The sequence below is a fragment of the Oryctolagus cuniculus genome, chromosome 13 (assembly GCF_051225735.1).
Source record: "Oryctolagus cuniculus isolate XC-2025 breed Fujian yellow rabbit chromosome 13, ASM5122573v1, whole genome shotgun sequence".
Lineage (NCBI taxonomy): Eukaryota > Metazoa > Chordata > Mammalia > Lagomorpha > Leporidae > Oryctolagus > Oryctolagus cuniculus.
In genome coordinates, this window is record NC_142879.1 from 57,076,175 (window position 1) to 57,094,126 (window position 17,952).

Below are 17,952 nucleotides of genomic sequence, written 5' to 3' on the forward strand. Positions count from 1 at the left end.
TGTTCCTAGTACTTGGTTTTCTGCCACACACACATGGGAGACCAGGAAGGGACTCCTGACTCCTGGCAACAGCCTGGCTGTTGGGAGCAGTTGGGAATGAATTAGCAGACGAAATCTAATTCTCTCACTTCTGGCATTCCATCCTCAGGTCACTTTGCCTTCCAAATCAGTAAATAAATCTTAAAACAGCAACAACAACACAAGAATCCCAATACATAAAATGAGTATGGCAATGACTTTCAAAAATTTTTTTGACAACCAAGCATTCCAGGAATTTATGTAATACCCTACATCTCCACCCTACCCACCTCCACACGTACACAATTGACACGGAAGTTTCAACAATACTCTTATTTCATGCAATACTAATATTTTCAGTCCTTTCCATTAGATCCAAAATATTAGTTTTGATCTGTTAAATTCATCTCATAAGTTACTAATGATTTGAGACTGACAGTTTGAAAAAAAATCAATTAAAAAATATCCCTGAGACTAGTGAAAGAAGTTGTCCTTTTACAGTCATTCCCCTTTAGGCCATACTTGTGGCCATTTGGAGAAATTAGAAGACAAAGTGAAACAGGGCAAATTGATTATAAAAATTGGAACTGTGCATGAAATAAAAACCATGGTCACTTGGGAATTGTTAAAGTGTCTCTACCACTACTTAAAACACAATAGTACAGCTTGGGCTGGTTAATGTTTTACAACCTCAAGACAGTGTTTTCTTGAAGGTCTGTATAGTATCTGCAGAGTCGTAACCAAGTGTCATGCTGCCACTCTGCCAGGACTGTCAGGATTTCTCAGGAATCATTTGAGCTGGCAGCGGATTTTTTTTTCCTTTCCTTTCCCTTTTTGTACTTTAGATTGTTTACATAAACTTACAGGTCATATTAAAAAATAGAATCAATGTTCCATGATTTTACTTTGAAAAGGTTCCAGCAGGAACATATTGTCTTGTAAAAATCTGCTCTGGGCTGCCTAACATAAAAAATGATTTGCTTCCAGAAACAATTCTAGAATCACATAAAGTTTGTTTAAGGAAAAATAACAAAGCATTGAAATGCATACCATTTCCAGAAAGGATATTTTTCCAATTGCCTTCACATGCCTTTTTTTTTTCCTTTGTAAAATACAGAGATTAAGACTGAGATTGAAACAAAGAATTTCTGGACTACTTTAGAAGATTCAAGCCAATGAGTTATGAAACTTACAACATACTAGAATGAGATGCCAGAGATCTGCATTCTGTTTCTGATTCTGCCACTAAACTTAGCTATGTAACCTTGGGCAAACAGATTAATCTGTTAACATACGAAAAATATGTAGCATCATGCCTTCGATAATTAGCAGAGACTTAATAAATAAACGTCCTTTAAAATTTTGGACTTGACAATCTTAACATTCTTAAAGGGGTAAAATACATTATGATGTTTAACTAAGTCAACTGCTCTTTTATCGTTTCACATTATACGCAGATAAAAAATAACACATACAGTTTTTTAGACAGCATAAACCCTTAAATTGTGCTAAGTAGAATAAAGTGAGTTTTACTTGTTCATAATGATTCCCTTTGATGTGCACCGAAACAGCTTTTGCTTCATTGCACGACAAAGTCTGGCTAGAAACAAAACGTTTTAATCCAATGTGGCAGAAGATTGATTCTTACCAAAGGAAGAAGACATAAAAATAGTGTGTTTCACCAAACCTAATAGCCATATTACCATCATGAAGTAAAATTGGGATAGCAGAGAGTATTTTTAAATGTTCTATTATTCACTACTTCTACACGATTTTGAAGCTAAGGGTATTTGTGTATTCAAACTGTAATCAGCTTTGATAAACAGTCAAATGAAAGATCAAAGAAAGTGCATTAGAGTCCACATTTCAACTCTTGACGTAGAGTCAACAATTCAAGGAACTGAACAGATTTTCCTTTGTATGGCAGTCTTGGAAAAACTTCTTGAAAGGTTGGGGTGTAATTTCTTTTTCAAAATGCTGTTTGCATAAATGTACCATCAACATCCTGTTGTCATACTTCTTTTAAACACACTTATGATGTTAACTTAGTGACAAATGAAGAATGTGACTGCCTTAGGTTCTAAGGATGTACTTACCAAATTGAAATAAAATTTATTTAATCCATGAAAATTAAGGTATCATTGGAATAAAAAAAGAAAACTCCGAAATTTATTTAGAGAAAACACAAGCTAATTACATGCAGTGATCAAAATCTTAGAAAGCCAAAATTTTTCAGTTTGAACAACAACTTTTCCAGGCTGTATGGTACAATTGTTAAATATGCAGATTTCGGAGCCTAGATCTCCTGATGACATAAAAAACAGGTGATTTTTATATGAAGCATAAATATCTTCTTGTTAATGATTTTATTTCCTGACTTTGTTTCTCAGAAACATAAAAAATTATTTTCAGTTTATTTTTATCTGTACAGCTTCATGAAGAGCTTTGAAAGTATAATTTAGGGGCTGGCACTGTGGCATACTGGGTAAAGCTGCTGCCTACAGTACTGGCATCCCATATGGGCGCGGTTCAAGTCTCAGCTGCTCCACTTCCAATCCAGCTCTCTGCTATGGCCTGGGAAAGCAGTATAAGATGGCCCAAGTCCTTGGGCCCCTGCATCCACGTGGGAGACCCGGAAGAAGATCTTGGCTCCTGAATTTGGATCGCACGGCTCCGACCATTGTGGCCAACTGGGAAGTGAACCAGTGGATGGAAGACCTCCTTTTCTCTTTCTCTCTCCTGATTTCATTCTGTGTGTAACTCTGACTTTTGAATAAATAAATAAATCTTAAAAAAAGAAAGTATAATCTGAATTCAACATGCTTTATTAAAGTAGGCTAATATATAAAAGAAGAGATAAAAGGATTTCACACTACTTAGCTTATATCTTTTTGGACAAAAAGTGATGTGAAAAATTCTAGTAATCAATATTCAAGACAACCATAGGAAAGTTAAAAAGGCAACTAATATACACAACTAGGCACAAGGCTTAGTTTATAGTGATATTAAAACTGCTATCAAATCCTCTACAAACTTTGCCAGCCAGGGTCCTTGAACACCTCCAGTAGGGGTGTTTGTGTGACTACTAATACACACTACTCTCCAAGAGACTCCCAGAGCACAGGTCTCTGAGAGCAATTGCCTTTTGCCTACCTCATACCACAAAAGCTGCACCTCCTTTGCAAGGAATTATTCCCAGTATATTTTTTCAATTCCAGATCATACCAGGAATAGGGTTTGAGGCTAGAACATGAGGTTCAGCAGGAGGCAAATGTGAGCTTGATTTCTAGTTCAGCTACTAAATTGTGGTTTAATAACTTTAGATAATCATTTTGATATAAGAAATTTCTTTATCATTAAGAGAGAGTGATATACAAATTGCTTGGTGTACAGTAACACTCTTTTTGTCTTCCTCATTTCCACATCATGATTATTACAAGAAAGGAGGGGGATGTTTTGCTCGTAAAACATAAAAGTCTTGCATTGAAGGAGCATCACACATTTTTTTGAATGTTCCATTCAGAATTCAGATGTAGAATTAAATCTATACTTTTTCAAAATAAAGGTACTTCTTTATACCAACACACTGAAGTTATGGCTCAAGGAATAAGTCTAAAATACACTTCATATTTTTTTCTTTTAACTTACTATGTATCAGTAATTATTTTAATAGATACAGAATAAAGAACTCCTAATGTTTATAATATAAGCAGAGGCCAATATCTTCTTAGTCTTTTTCTTTTCTTTTTTAAAGGCACAGCAGTAAATGAAATTGCTGTAAAAGGGAGGATAGTACTTTCAGTAAATCTCAGGAGAGCCTGATAAAATCTTAAAGATAAAATTATTTTTTAAAATATATGTAATGCCGGCCAGCACCGCGGCTCACTAGGCTAATCCTCCGCCTTGTGGCACCGGCACACCGGGTTCTAGTCCCGGTTGGGGCGCCGGATTCTGTCCCGGTTGCCCCTCTTCCAGGCCAGCTCTCTGCTGTGGTCAGGGAGTGCAGTGGATGATGGCCCAAGTGCTTGGGCCCTGCACCCCATGGGAGACCAGGAGAAGCACCTGGCTCCTGGCTTCGGATCAGCGCGGTGCGCCGGCCGCAGCGGCCATTGGGGGTGAACCAATGGCAAATGGAAGACCTTTCTCTCTGTCTCTCTCTCTCACTGTCCACTCTGCCTGTCAAAAATATGTAATGCCCCTTTAAATTAGTCCTTTTTATTCCAAGTATGCCATGGGTAACAATTAATATCTTGATGTTTGAGATCCAGTGGCAAGAGAATGTTCTGCGGTTGAGTTGTACTGAAGACAGAATTAGTGGTGGAGTACACTGAAGATCAAGCAATGAGATTAAGCAATCAATTCCCTACTGACACTGGAGGAAGGGCACAGGGTGATGCATTTTTAAAAAGGGCCAAATGAATAATGGTTTGCACTGATGATCTCCAGAAAGTATCAGCAACTCTTATTCTATATGCCAGAAGCTGTATTGAGAAATAGAACTTAAAGTTAAGTTTATTGGCCGGTTGCTGAGCCATAAGGGCAAATTAGGGCTTACTTATTAATCTGAATATTGTGGCTATCATTTTTATCATGATTATCACCCTTTGCCTCCCTAATGTCAAGTGCTAGCAATCTTCAAATTGAGGCAGAAAAAAAAAATCATATGGGTAGGACTACATGTGAAATAAGCAGTGGACTTTTTAGGAGGAAACTTTTATTTGGTTACTTTTCTTTCTATCTATTTATTTATTTTAGTGTTAGGGCAGAAGATTACCTTTCAGGTCCAAATTCATTGAAAAAAGCATTGGCCCACATGGCCCTATGCCTCTGAACATGCAACTGGTTAAAAAGAGCATTTTCATGGTTCTATTTCTGCACTTTGGCACTCAATGATGTCTTCTGCAACAACACTAATACTTCCTCCTCAAAAATCTCTGCCTCCACACATTTTCTTGTGGTTGCTGTCCTACTAAGTTACTATTTTGACTCCATGATTAGTGTCTGTAGTCACTGTCTGGCTCCAGACTCTTTTGCAATGTGAAATATTTCTGTTGAACTTGTTCCAAATGACTGTGAGGAGAGGCCTGGAATGGACGCCCTTTCTGATCTCCAGCTTTCATGAGGGAATACCACATACTCCCAGGTAATTGGAGACAGAGTTGCATTTGAGTAATATCAGATGGAAGGCAACTCAGAACCCTTTCATCTGCTTGTCTAGGCTCTAAATCTTTTTGCTATTTTTCCTTTTATTTAAAGTGTTAACTAGTTTTTGTTTATAATTAGCTATGAATGTGCATTTCAGTTGCTTTTAAGTGCAGCCAGTATGGGTTATTTTTTAGACAGATGTAGTGCCTTTCTTCTGAGTCATTTAAAGTTGTCATTTAACTACAGATATATTGGTTTTGTTTTACATTTTTGAGACATTCATTTGTCAATGAACTAAAAGTACATTTAGTAGTTTATACATGTCACAGAGGGTATGGTTTGCAGAATATCTTTCCTTAGACAGCAAAAGAAATAACTACATCCCAATGCATTCTCTCCTTTATGCTGCACATATTCTTAGGATAATAAAACAAATGTCACAGAATACTCCTGAGAGGAAAAAAAGCCAGTATCTAAGAAATATAAATTACAATTTGGCCTTTATAATAGTTTACAGTATTCTTTTAGCTAATATTATAGTTTATTTCAAATGTGTGTGTGTCTGTGTATAAAACTTGTATCCCTAGAAATATAGTGATATATATAAGCATTTGCATTAAAAATTCAGAAAACATACACATACTAGAAAATGATGCATACTTCAGAAGTGTTATATATGTAGCTTCTGGCCAATCCTAAATGATAGGGAAGCCTACATGGTTATCACCCAGTCTGATGTACTTATTGAGGTAGTCCCCAGGAAAACGTTTTCTAAATCTTCATTTTAAATCTGAAATGGATAATCCCAGGAAAAACCAAGGGGCAGATACAAGAGCTTCACATCCTGGAGACAGTACAGTGTAAAGATACTTTGATTTCCAACTAGAAAACTATTAGCTCTGTCAAATTTAATACATCATACTCAAATGTTGTGTATTACTTCACTTATATGTTAATCAAATCTCTTATGGACTTTCAATAATGCACCAAAGAAATAAAGACATAGTTAGGGCTAATTCCTCTTTCTTACTGAAATTTTTGTACTATAAAGAGAACATATTTCATATATTTCATAGATGAAATTCAAAGAAGATAACCATATTTCCCTCCTGCCCTCCCTCCCTCATTCACTTCTTCTTTCTTTATTTTTTCTTTTTAATTTTTGTAATAACATACTTTCAATTTACTTTTAATTTTTTCAACAACATACTTCCAATTTACGTTATAATCACAGGCTTAATGCACCACTAACCATAATGTTCAACAAGTAAAAAGCAGAAAAACCACCGTTCCTTAGGAATACACACAGAATCCTTTTCCTTTACTAAGAAACACCACCCTATTGATGAATAAAAATCAAGTATACCCACTTACTAATACTAAGCTGAACTTAAATTAGAGGAAAAAAAATCTCTATGAGCCTTTAAGAATACGAAAATGTATGTTTTCAGCCTTCGCTTTCAATATTAAAAGCAATAACCAACTAATACTAACTTATAGTTTCAAAGTATCAAAACACAAACTGAAACAAAAATCTGAAACTTCAAAAAAAAAAAAAAACCCTCTTCTGGTGTGTTTTCTTTTGTTGTCTTACTTGCCAAAACAGTGAAAGCAGGTGAGGGATATTTCAATCCTAGAATATAACTCAAGGTTACAATACCTCAACTAACTTTTGAGTATACAGTATGATTTATGTATTTTGTTAGGGGCTTATATGTAGATAAATATTATGCAGTTTTTTACTTCACCAAACTTATAGATGGGGAGAGATACATAAATAATCATGTATAAAGATGTTATAACAGTGGTTAAAAGAGAATGTTAATGCTTGCCTATGATATAGAATAAATGAAAAATGTAATTCAAACTTATGCAGTCTGATTTCCAAAAATTGTACCGTAAAGTTAGGTATAAACCTGGTTAAGTTAAACATTCATGGCCTATTGAAAAATAAGTCAATAAGGAAATGACACAAGTGAAACATTTTACTTGGAACTAAAATGATGAACAAGCCTTACTCAGGTGGATAAAGGAGAGGGGCCTAAAAATGGTAAACAGTAAAGAATAGGAAGGAAGGTGCAGAAGACAAAGCACATCACAGTACAGGATGACAAGAAGGAAGATATAAAGGAGATGGGAAGGGAAATGTAATGGAAAATGACTGGCAAAAAAACTGTGCACTGAGGTAGGTCCAGACTTTTGTAGTGTGATATTGTAATAAGCGAAGCAAAGCAGACTAAATTGCATTCAGGCTAAACTAGTGGAAAGAGATGTTTCACATCGGGACTTGGTTGACAAGGACTAAACTTACCCTTCTGCTGTAATCAACTAGAAACTGAGTAACACACATGGAACAGTTTTCATAGACTGGACAATAGGCAGCATACCACTCTGAGCTCTGTTGAGTCCTTCAATTCTCCTCGATTTCTATCTGAAGACAGTGTCCAAATCATAGGCCCTGAGAGGGAGAATCCAAATGAGCCAACCCATCTTTTGAGATATGGAACTAAAGAATGGAGAACAGTGAAGCTGAAGGACCTGAAAGTTGAGGTACAGCATACAGTGAAACTCCACAAATAAAGCAAAGAACCACCAAGGAACTATAACCTGAAAAATTCCCAAAGCTCTAACAGGGCCAAGAGATGTATGAAGTCTGAAGAGCCAGAGTGGAGAGCTATTATTGACCATATGAGATACGAGATAATCATTAGAGACTCCAACTAAAGGAATACCTAAGTAGAACTGAAATACATCAGAGGTGTGAAGAATATTCCAGACTAACCTATGCAAAGTTTAAAATCATGCCTGATAGGAATTAAACTGAATCCAATTTTTTAAATTATCTGCCTAAACAAACCCAAATAATCTTTACAGGAATATACAAAATTCAAACAAACAACATAATAACATTCCCACTATCTTACACAAAAATTACTAAACCAACCAATCTAATGGAAAAAGAATTCCACTTCTGGATTTAATTTACAAGGACCAAACTCACTGTACTATCGTAATCAACTAAGATAGATTCATGAAAGTAACAAATTTCCATAAGTCAAGAGAAACAGACCTAGAAATGATGAGATGAATAGGAAATAAGGATAGTTATAAAGAAGCTTTGTAACTACACTCAAATACCAAAGAAAAACAATAATATAGTAGGATCAAAAATATTAATATAATGAGGACAAAAATGGAAGATATAAAAATAACCCAGTGGAAGTCATAGAGATGAAAAGCACATGATTTGAAATGAATAATTCACTGCATAAGTGTAAATAATGCGACATTAGACATTTCAGAAAAAATAATGAACTTCAAGGCAAAACAACTGGATTTATCCCAACTGAATTACAAACAAGAAGGATGGAAAAAATTAAGAGCTTTGATGATCCATGCCAAAAGTGAACATTTAGCATGAAGTGTAACTTAGACTGAAGAGGAGAGATGGGGACACAAAAATAATTGAAGAAATAATGGCCAAATATTTGCCAAATTTGATAACAACTATGAACTTCTAAATTCAACAACTCAATTAATCTAAAACAAGATAAACACACACATATACCAATGCATATTGTAATCAATATCTTAAAAACCACAGCAGAGATAAAAATTTTAAAACAACCAGAGGTGGCATTCAGGTGGTAGCAAATACATTTTGTAATAAGAAACAAAAATCAAAACACCAGAGTCCTTTTGAGAGGCAGATCAATGGTCCTCAACAATGTCCATATCCTAAACCCCAGAAGCTGTAGATAGATGGCTAATTCAAGAAGCTTGTGGAAAATGGAATTAATGATTGGTTCTGAGGTACAGCAAGCTAAACTACCACTTGCGAGATCAACATTCCGTAACCTGAGTGCTGGTTAGAGTCCAGGGTACTCCATATCTGATCCAGCTTCCTAATCACATATATGGGGAGGCAGAAAAACATGGCTCAAGTACTTGGGCCCTTGCCATCCATGTAGGAGATCTAGATGCAGTCCTTGACGCCTGGATTCAGCTTGGCCCAGACATGGCTGTTGTGGTCATTTGAAGAGTAAACCAGCAGAAGGAGGATCATTCTCTTTATCTCTCCTTCTGTCTGTCACTCTGCCTTTCATACAGATTGACTGATAGATAATTTTCTTATGCCTAAGCATGGATTTCAAATTTTTTGTACAGAAATAAACTTTTAGTTACATTTTACCACAAGGTGGAATTAAAGTTACAGGTAGAATTAAGAAAATGGTGTCCAGCATTGTGACATCTAGGGCTAAGCTGCCGCCTGCAATGCAAGCATACCATATGGGAGTCAGTCTAAGTCCTGGTTGCTCCACTTCCAATCCAGCTCCCTACTAATGCACCTGGGAAAGCAACTGAAGACGATCCAATTATTTGGTCTCCTGCATCCTTGTGGGATACCCAGACGAAGCACTCTCTCTCTCTCTCGTAACTCTACCTTTTAAATAAATATGTGAACTTTTTAAAAAAGAAAAGAAAATGAAATTGAATGATAAGTTTATTTAGGTATAAAGAATTTTTGAAATCCATGCATACAAAGGCTTCTCAAACTGTTCATGTTTAGTATGTGTTTTGAAAAGCCTATGCATGGATTTCAAATTTTTTGTACAGAAATAAACTTTTAGTTACATTTTCCCACAAGGCGGAATTAAAGTTATAGGTAGCATTAAGATTGCAGGGGCTAGCACGGTGGCCCACTTGGTTAATCCTCCACCTGCGGTACTGGCATCCCATATGGGCGCCGGGTTCCAGTCCCAGTTGCTCCTCTTCTAGTCCAGCTCTCTGCTGTGGCCCAGGATGGCAGTGGAGGATGGCCCAAGCACCAGCATGGGAGACCAGGAAGAAGCACCTGGCTCCTGGCTTTCGGATCGGCGTAGCTCCGGCCATAGCGGCCATTTAGGGGGTGAACCAACGGAACGAAGACCTTTCTCTCTGTCTCTCTCTCACTGTCTAACTCTATCTGTCAAATATAAAAAAAAAAAAAAAGAATTAAGATTGCTAATAGGCTGACTTTTAAGATGCATGGGAAGGTTATCCTGCACTATCTGGGTAAGCCCAATGTAATCACAGTGTCCTTGTAAGTTAAAGAGGGAGCAGCGGCATCAGTGCCAAAGTGATGTAGCATGCAAAAAAAAAAAAAAAAAAAAAAAAAAAAAAAAAAAAAACAGCCATTGCTGGCTTTGAAGATAGATGGGAAGCATATGCCAAGGAATACGGACCGACTCCAAAAAATGAAAAAAAAAAATGCAAAGACATAAATTTTGTTCTAGGTCCTTTAGAAGGAACACAGCCAGGCTAATACCATCATTTTTGTCTATTTTTGGTTTCTAACCTCCAAAATTATAAGAAATAAATGTGTTCATTTTAGTCACCAAATTTGTGGTAAACTGTTACACAGACAACAAAAAATGCATATAAATTTCTCATCAGAAACTATGTAGGCAGAAAAGAACAATACCTTACAGTGTAGGAAGAAACAAACAAACAAAAACTTGGAATTCTATATTGAGTGAAAATATCCTTTAAAGGGAGGAACAAATATTGTAAATTTTCAAGAAATCAAATGCTAAAAATGCTTTGTGTCTAGAAACCTATATGCTAAGAAATCTTAAAGTTATTCAGGCAGAATGAAAATTATACCAACTGAAAACTTGTATCTATGAAAATGAAAATAATTAGAAGTGTTAATTATGTAGATAAATATGAAATGCATTTCTCGTTTTTAAGTTTCTTTAAATTATAACTGACTTAAAAGAGAAAATTAGAAATAACATCATATTGTACTGGGTATAATACATGTAGTAGTAAAACATGGCAACATTTACACAAAGAACAGGAGAGAGAATGGAAGTATACTGGAAGTATACTGGAAGTTGTATAAATTATTAGAAAATAGACTGAAAAAATGGCATAAGAGTAACCACTAAAAGTAGAAAACATACATGTGTGGCACACAATACAACAGTGGAAACAAAATATTTAAAAATGTTCAACTAATCCATAAGAATGAAGAGAAAGAGAAAAAAGGTCAAGTGGAGAAATGATAGAAGGGACAAATAGCAGACAAATGCAAGTATAAAGATGGTAAATTGGCCGGTGCCGCAGCTCAACAGGCTAATCCTCCGCCTAGTGGTGCCGACACACCGGGTTCTAGTCCTGGTCGGGGTGCCGGATTCTGTCCCGGTTGCCCCTCTTCCAGGCCAGCTCTCTGCTGTGGCCAGGGAAGGCAGTGGAGGATGGCCCAAGTCCTTGGGCCCTGCACCCCATGGGAGACCAGGAGAAGTACCTGGCTCCTGCCTTCGGATCAGCGCGGTGCGCCAGCCACAGCGCACCAGCCGTGGCGGCCATTGGAGGGTGAACCAACGGCAAAGGAAGACCTTTCTCTCTGTCTCTCTCTCACTATCCACTCTGCCTGTCAAAAAAAAAAATATATATATGGTAAATTAAAAACAACCACACTGAAAATTAAATTAAATCATCTAAATAGTACATTGGAAAAGCAAGGCTTGTTGGATTGGACAAGAAAAAGGAAGCTCAATTTTATACACTTGAGAAAAAACCTACTTAAAATATAAAAGTGCATGTAAATTAAAAGGCTAAAAAATTTTAGTGCAAACACTATTCATAATAAAGCTCAAGTGGTTGTATTAAAATCAGAAAATTAGACTTCAGAACAAGAAATGTCACTAGTAAAAAAGGGGAACATTACATAATGGTAAAGGAATTTGATGTAATAAGAAGATATAATAATTCTATAGGCAACCAAAAAAAAAAAAAACTTTCAAAGTTCATGAAGCAAAAACTGACAAAACTAAAAGAAAAAAAGACACAAAGTTCCCCAGTTGAGAAAACTGAGAAAAAATAATAACTATTGATCTAGGTCAATTCTTTTGTCTCACTAAATGACAGACCAATTATAGAGAAAATCAGTAACACAATATAGCATTTGAACAACACCATCAAAGCAATGGTGACTTTTACACAAAGTCCTGAGCACTCTTGCAACTTGGAATGAAAGTGAAGGGAATAGAGGCTGGAGGTAGAAATGTCAATTGAGAAATGACTATGATAATGGAGAAGGAGGTAAATGCAAGGAAAGTAGAAAGATAAGCGTGACAGACAATCTAGAGAAAATAATTTTTAAAAAGCTACAGAATCAAGACTATCAAAAAATGTACTTTGCTGGTGAAAAAGTTGCAGAATGCTTTGGATAACAAAAAGCAAATTATGAAAGATTGTGAAGATGATGAAAAAAATGGAATGCAAAATACAAGATACCAAAAATAAAAAATTTTGTCCCATTTTTAATAACTAAAAAAAAATGTAATGTATAGGAATGAAATTGACATTTTGAGATTTGATGATTGTTTACAGCCCTTGTCTCTACTGTTGAAGAACAGTGTTTGTTTCCTTCTTATTATTTGTTGAACCCTTTACTTAGTCTAGGGTTAATCTTATGAGTATAGAGTAAACTGAAAGCAGATCACTGTAAAAATTAAGAGAGGAAGGAGGAAGAAGCATGGGAGCATGGGCAGGAGGCAGGGAAGGGTGGGGTGGGAAGCACCACTATGTTCCTAACTTGGTATATATGAAATATGAAAGCTTTTTACCTTAAATTTAAAACAATTTTTTTAAAAAAGGATGCTTCTGAAGCTTCATATTGGGAAAATGGATGGGAAAAAGAAAGGATGTAAAGGTGAGTATTTTGCTGGACATCTGTACCAATAAAAAAGCCTAAAGCAATGGTTACTTAAATAATAATAATTAGGTTTGGCTTTCTTTGAATATACAATAATAAAACTTTATGACTTTTATACATATCCCCTATATGTAAACACATACACACACAATTTAATGTATTCCTTGTATATAAATATAAGTACAAATTATTTATGGATGAACAAAATAAGAAATATTGGAGGAAAAATGTTTGCTACTACTCAATTCTCCTTATTCTGAGAAAGAGATGACTAATTACTCATGTTATATTCTTGCAAATGTCAGAATTCAAGTAGCATCTAAGAATTTCACACGAAACGATGCTCAAGAAGCCATTGTCACTCTATGAGATTTGGCAGATGAGATGACATCATCTGCCATCAGGGGTAGGTGATCTCTCCCAGAAAGACAAATATTTAATTAAGATTTTATTCATTTACAACACAGAGAGGGATAGTTGTACCTATGCATTTCATTGTGCTTTGGATCTATGCCGCACAATTGCTGCTTGTCTTCAAAGTAGAGAGATGAAATTAACAATATCCAATATGGGCATATTCTCTCAATTTTAATGTCTCTCATGGTCCAAATGCCCATATAACAAATAATGAGAACATGTCTTAAGCAGAAAATTAATAAACTGACACATTTAAGAGATTAAACAGAAAACTGTAATTCTACATGGTTAGATTTGTCAAGCCAGGGTTCATAACGGTTAAATTTACTCAGTTATGAGTAGTTTCCTCTGAATCAACATGTTGCTATTTCCTAAGTAACTATAGAAGCAGACCCTTTGGTTTCATCATGCCAGAACTTCTTTAACAAAACAGGTTTAAAATTTTGAAGTGCTAATCATGAACTCAGTTTCTAGCTGACTTTTCTTCAGAAAAACTATAAGTTAACACCATCCTTTAAAAATGTATTTGAGATTCTACTACAAGAACACAATTTGCTCGGGATTCATCTTCATGATGGAACCTATCCAACTGCACAGGATCTAAGGAAAGAAAGTTTATACACAAGAATAACACATGGCAGTTAATATTGAATTATGGAGGGCAAAGATGGGACATTTAAAAAATACGCTGTAGAGGCAGGCATTGGTCTAGTGACTAAGATGGCAGGTGCCTACATCCTATACCAGAGTGCCTCAGTTCTACTCCCGATGCAGCTCCCAATTCCTGTTTCCTGTTAATGTGTACCCTGGGAAGCAGCAGGTAATCATTTAAGTAGTTGGGTCTCTGCCACTCATGTAGGAGACTTGGACTGAGTTCCCTGCTTTGGCCTGGTCCAACCTCCGCCTTTACAGGCATTTAGGGAATGAATGCATGGATGAAGAAATCTCTCTCTCTCTATTTCAAATAAAATAAATAAAAATTTTTAAATAAATAGTTTAAATATTTGACATAGCTGAAATATATTAGCTAGTTCTAAAATATGTGGATTATAAAGTAATCACATATTTTAATAATCATGATGTTAGTACAATTGAATCTTTTCAAAAAGATGAAAGGTTTTGTAAGGTTGGTGATGATTGTACTATGACAGAATGGCAGTGACATAGGGAAATAAGACTTGTTCAGAGTGGTAATAAAAGTAAAAAATTATCTGAGACTTGGCTAGGGTCAATGCAATTGATTTAGAGGGGTGGACATGTGTGAGGAAATCCATAGGACTTAGACATGATTAGGTTGGGAAGAGCATATGGAAAGAGGAGGCATCAAGAATTAAGTTGTATTGCTTTAGAAAAGCAGTTCAACATCTAATATATACTTGTAAAAGTATATATTGTGAGAAATATATACATTTATTCATTGTAATATTTTTCTTTTAAAACAATGTTACAGAATAAAGGCTTATCAACAGGGAAATCAGCACATAGATCTGTTGCATTTTTACCACAAAATGTGATGTCTTCAAAAGTTAATAAAAATGTATATTATAAGGAAACTAAACAAGGATTTCCAAAAGTTTTTTTTACTATAATGAACTTATCTTTTAATTCCATTTTGTATCAACTTCAAGTATCTTCATGCCATGAAGTCATTAAGAAAAGTACAAAATATATCAATACCAAATTATTTCAGATACCTTAACTGAAAAAAAAAAAGACCTCTACTTTGAAAAATACTGTGGATAAGTAGCACACAAGTTTCACAACAAAACACAAAAAGAGTTGGATTAAAATAAAATTGAATGAATGGTTGATTTGGATACAGAACAAGGAAAATTCTCTAAGGTAATAAAAACAAACAGAGCAGGACTCCAAAGGGGTGTAAGCCAGCAGTGTCCTGAGGGCTCACTTCGTCCAGTAACCTAGAACTTTGGTTTGAAAGTCCACATGGGAAAACCTTGAAAAGGTTTCAAGAAAAATCCTTGAAAAGTTTTCAAGAAAACTTGAAAAGTACCCAAAGAAACATCTTGAAAGAAGAAGGTGAAAAGTATCACCCCACTAATTTATGCTTAAGGAAATGCATCCATCTCACAGGTGGTTTTGGGTAGACAGAGAACCCACTCACATAAAAATCTATAACCCCGGTGGGCAATCCCACTGCGGTAAGCCTCAAATCACAATGTGTGATCCTAACATGCAAGGCAATGTTTTAAAAATAGCCTTTGGTTGGTAGTACCTCCTGATGATTAGCCAAGATAAACATAATGAGAAATAGGAAAACATAAATGAACCTGAGAGAAAATTTAAATGAGAAACAAAACCAGAAACTGTACCCATGTAAATGCTACAAGGGAGGAGAATCAGAGGCCTCTGTTTGGCTGAAAGGCATTTACTTTAAACGCAGAATGTCATGATTAGAAAATATCTCAAAAATAAGTGTGATATTTGGAAAATACTATGGATTACACTTAAGCCAAAAAGTGAATGCATAAAACATTAATTCTGCTTTAGAAGCCATAAAAAAACAAAATGAAACTAAAACATTTTAAAAGAATGTCATATATAAGTTGATAAGATTAACATTAATACATTCTACAGACTTGTACTGGTTACAGAGAGTAAAAACAGCAAACAAAATTTGTTGAAGAATTGTACTAACTGAACTGAAAATACTGAATGATCTCACTTATATGTGGAACCTAGAATTAAAACAAAACCTTTTGAATACATAAAAACAGGGAGGAGAAAAGTCAGGTTGGTGGGGGAACTGGGGAGATCGAGTTCAATAGGAACGAAGCTTAAGTTACGTAGGACGACCTGCGAGAGCTCAAATGTACAGCAGCAGGAGTGCTTAATAATATTATAGCATGTACAGGAAGTTTGCTAACAGTAAATTTTTGGTACTTTAATCACATACAAACACAGTTACCTATGAAAGGATGAACATGTAAAGTTGTTTGGCTATAGTGACCATTTAACCATATATATATATGTGTGTTTCAAAATACCACGTCTTACGCTTTGATTACACAAAAGAAAAATTGTGTTAAAATATCAAACGTATGCATTAAAAGAATGAATATATAGGATATAAACAGCATAGGAGTAGAATGGAAGAATTAAATGAGAAGAAAATCTTCAATCAATTTATGGTAGTTTACAAAAGGACATTCCCAATCTTCCTGCCCATGTAACACCTAAGGTACTAGACAGTACATTACAACCAGAAAAAAATTAGAACACAAAAAATAAACTCATCATTGTTTGCATATCTACAGATAAAACCTAAAAAAATCACAAATCACTATATTAATAAGGAAGCTCAGCAAGTTTATAGGATGTAGTAACTTACAGTTTTTTTTCTTTTTTGAAGATTTATTTATTTATTTGAAAGATAGAGCCAGGGAAACAGAGACAGAGGGGAGAGAGGGAGGCAGGGGGCAGGGAGAGAGATCATTCATCTGCTGATTCAGTCCTCTAAATGGCTGCAACTGCTAAATCTGGGCCAGGTTGAAGTCAGGAGCCAGGAACTCCATTCTTCTTTCCCAAATGGGTAGTAGGTGCCCAAGTACTTAGGCCATTATCTTCTACCTTCTCAGGTGTATTAGCAAGAAGCTGAATCAGAAGCATAGCAGCTGGGACTCAAATCAGTACTATGATATAGGATGCCAACACTGCAAGAGGCTGATCAGTTGTGCCAGTCCCCAAGGCAGTAGTTTTATATAATAGCTTTTGTATTTTATATATATTCAAAAATACTAAATGTAGCTCACAAAATATAGTGTGGAGAAAATAAGGTTTTTAGAAATGTATCTACCAAAAAATGGTAACAATATAAGATTGTAAAACTTTTTAGACAGACATTAAAGTAAAAACAAATAAATGCCAATCTTTTTAGACAGATATTAAAGGAAAAATAAATAAATGCCAGTCTTTTCCAGATTCATCAATAGAAAGTCTTGATACCATAAAATTGTCAGTCTGTTCCATAGACTGTTGCTGAAATCCTAATAGTTTTGGTGGAACTTAACAATTTGATTCTTAATTTATATTGAAGAATAAATTGCCAAGAAAAAGCAAAACCCTCCGCATTAAAAGGGTATAGTAAATAAGGCAGTGAGACATAAGGCATTAAGTCTTTTCTCTAGCTATTTAATACCAATGCAATAGGTAGAGAAAAACTCAGGAAAACCATAAATACATGTATGAACATTTTGTACATTAGAGAGGTGGCATTTCACATTAGTAAACATGCTTATTCGCTATGCGTCAATGACCTAAAATACTATACCAAAATGACAGAAAATTCAATTGGTATTGCAGATGATGGAAAAATCAATTTGAGATAGATTAAAGAATTCAGTAGGAAAACAAAACTAAGAAACTCTTACAAGAAAGTAAAAGACAATGACTTTACCTTGCCATAGGGAAGAATTTCTTTAATAAGGAAAGGGTTGATCAATATGACATAGAGGTAAAGAACTTCTGTCAACCAATAGCTAGCAAAAGTAAAATGTAAAGATAGTCTCCAAAGAGGGAGAAGTATATGCAACAATTTAACAGTTCATGTTTTAATACAGTGACTATAAAAATAATTCCTAATGACCATGTAAAAGAAAAATAAACAGAGTTAACATATACAAAAAAGTATTTGACAGAAGAAACAAGTT

The 17,952-nt window shown here is 35.2% G+C and overlaps 1 protein-coding gene across 3 annotated transcripts in view; it reads right to left on the reverse strand.

Moving 5' to 3' along the window:
- LOC100356313 (formin-2) overlaps positions 1-17,952 on the reverse strand; it is a 358,708-nt gene that overhangs the window by 79,166 nt on the left and 261,590 nt on the right. The window lies entirely within an intron of this gene.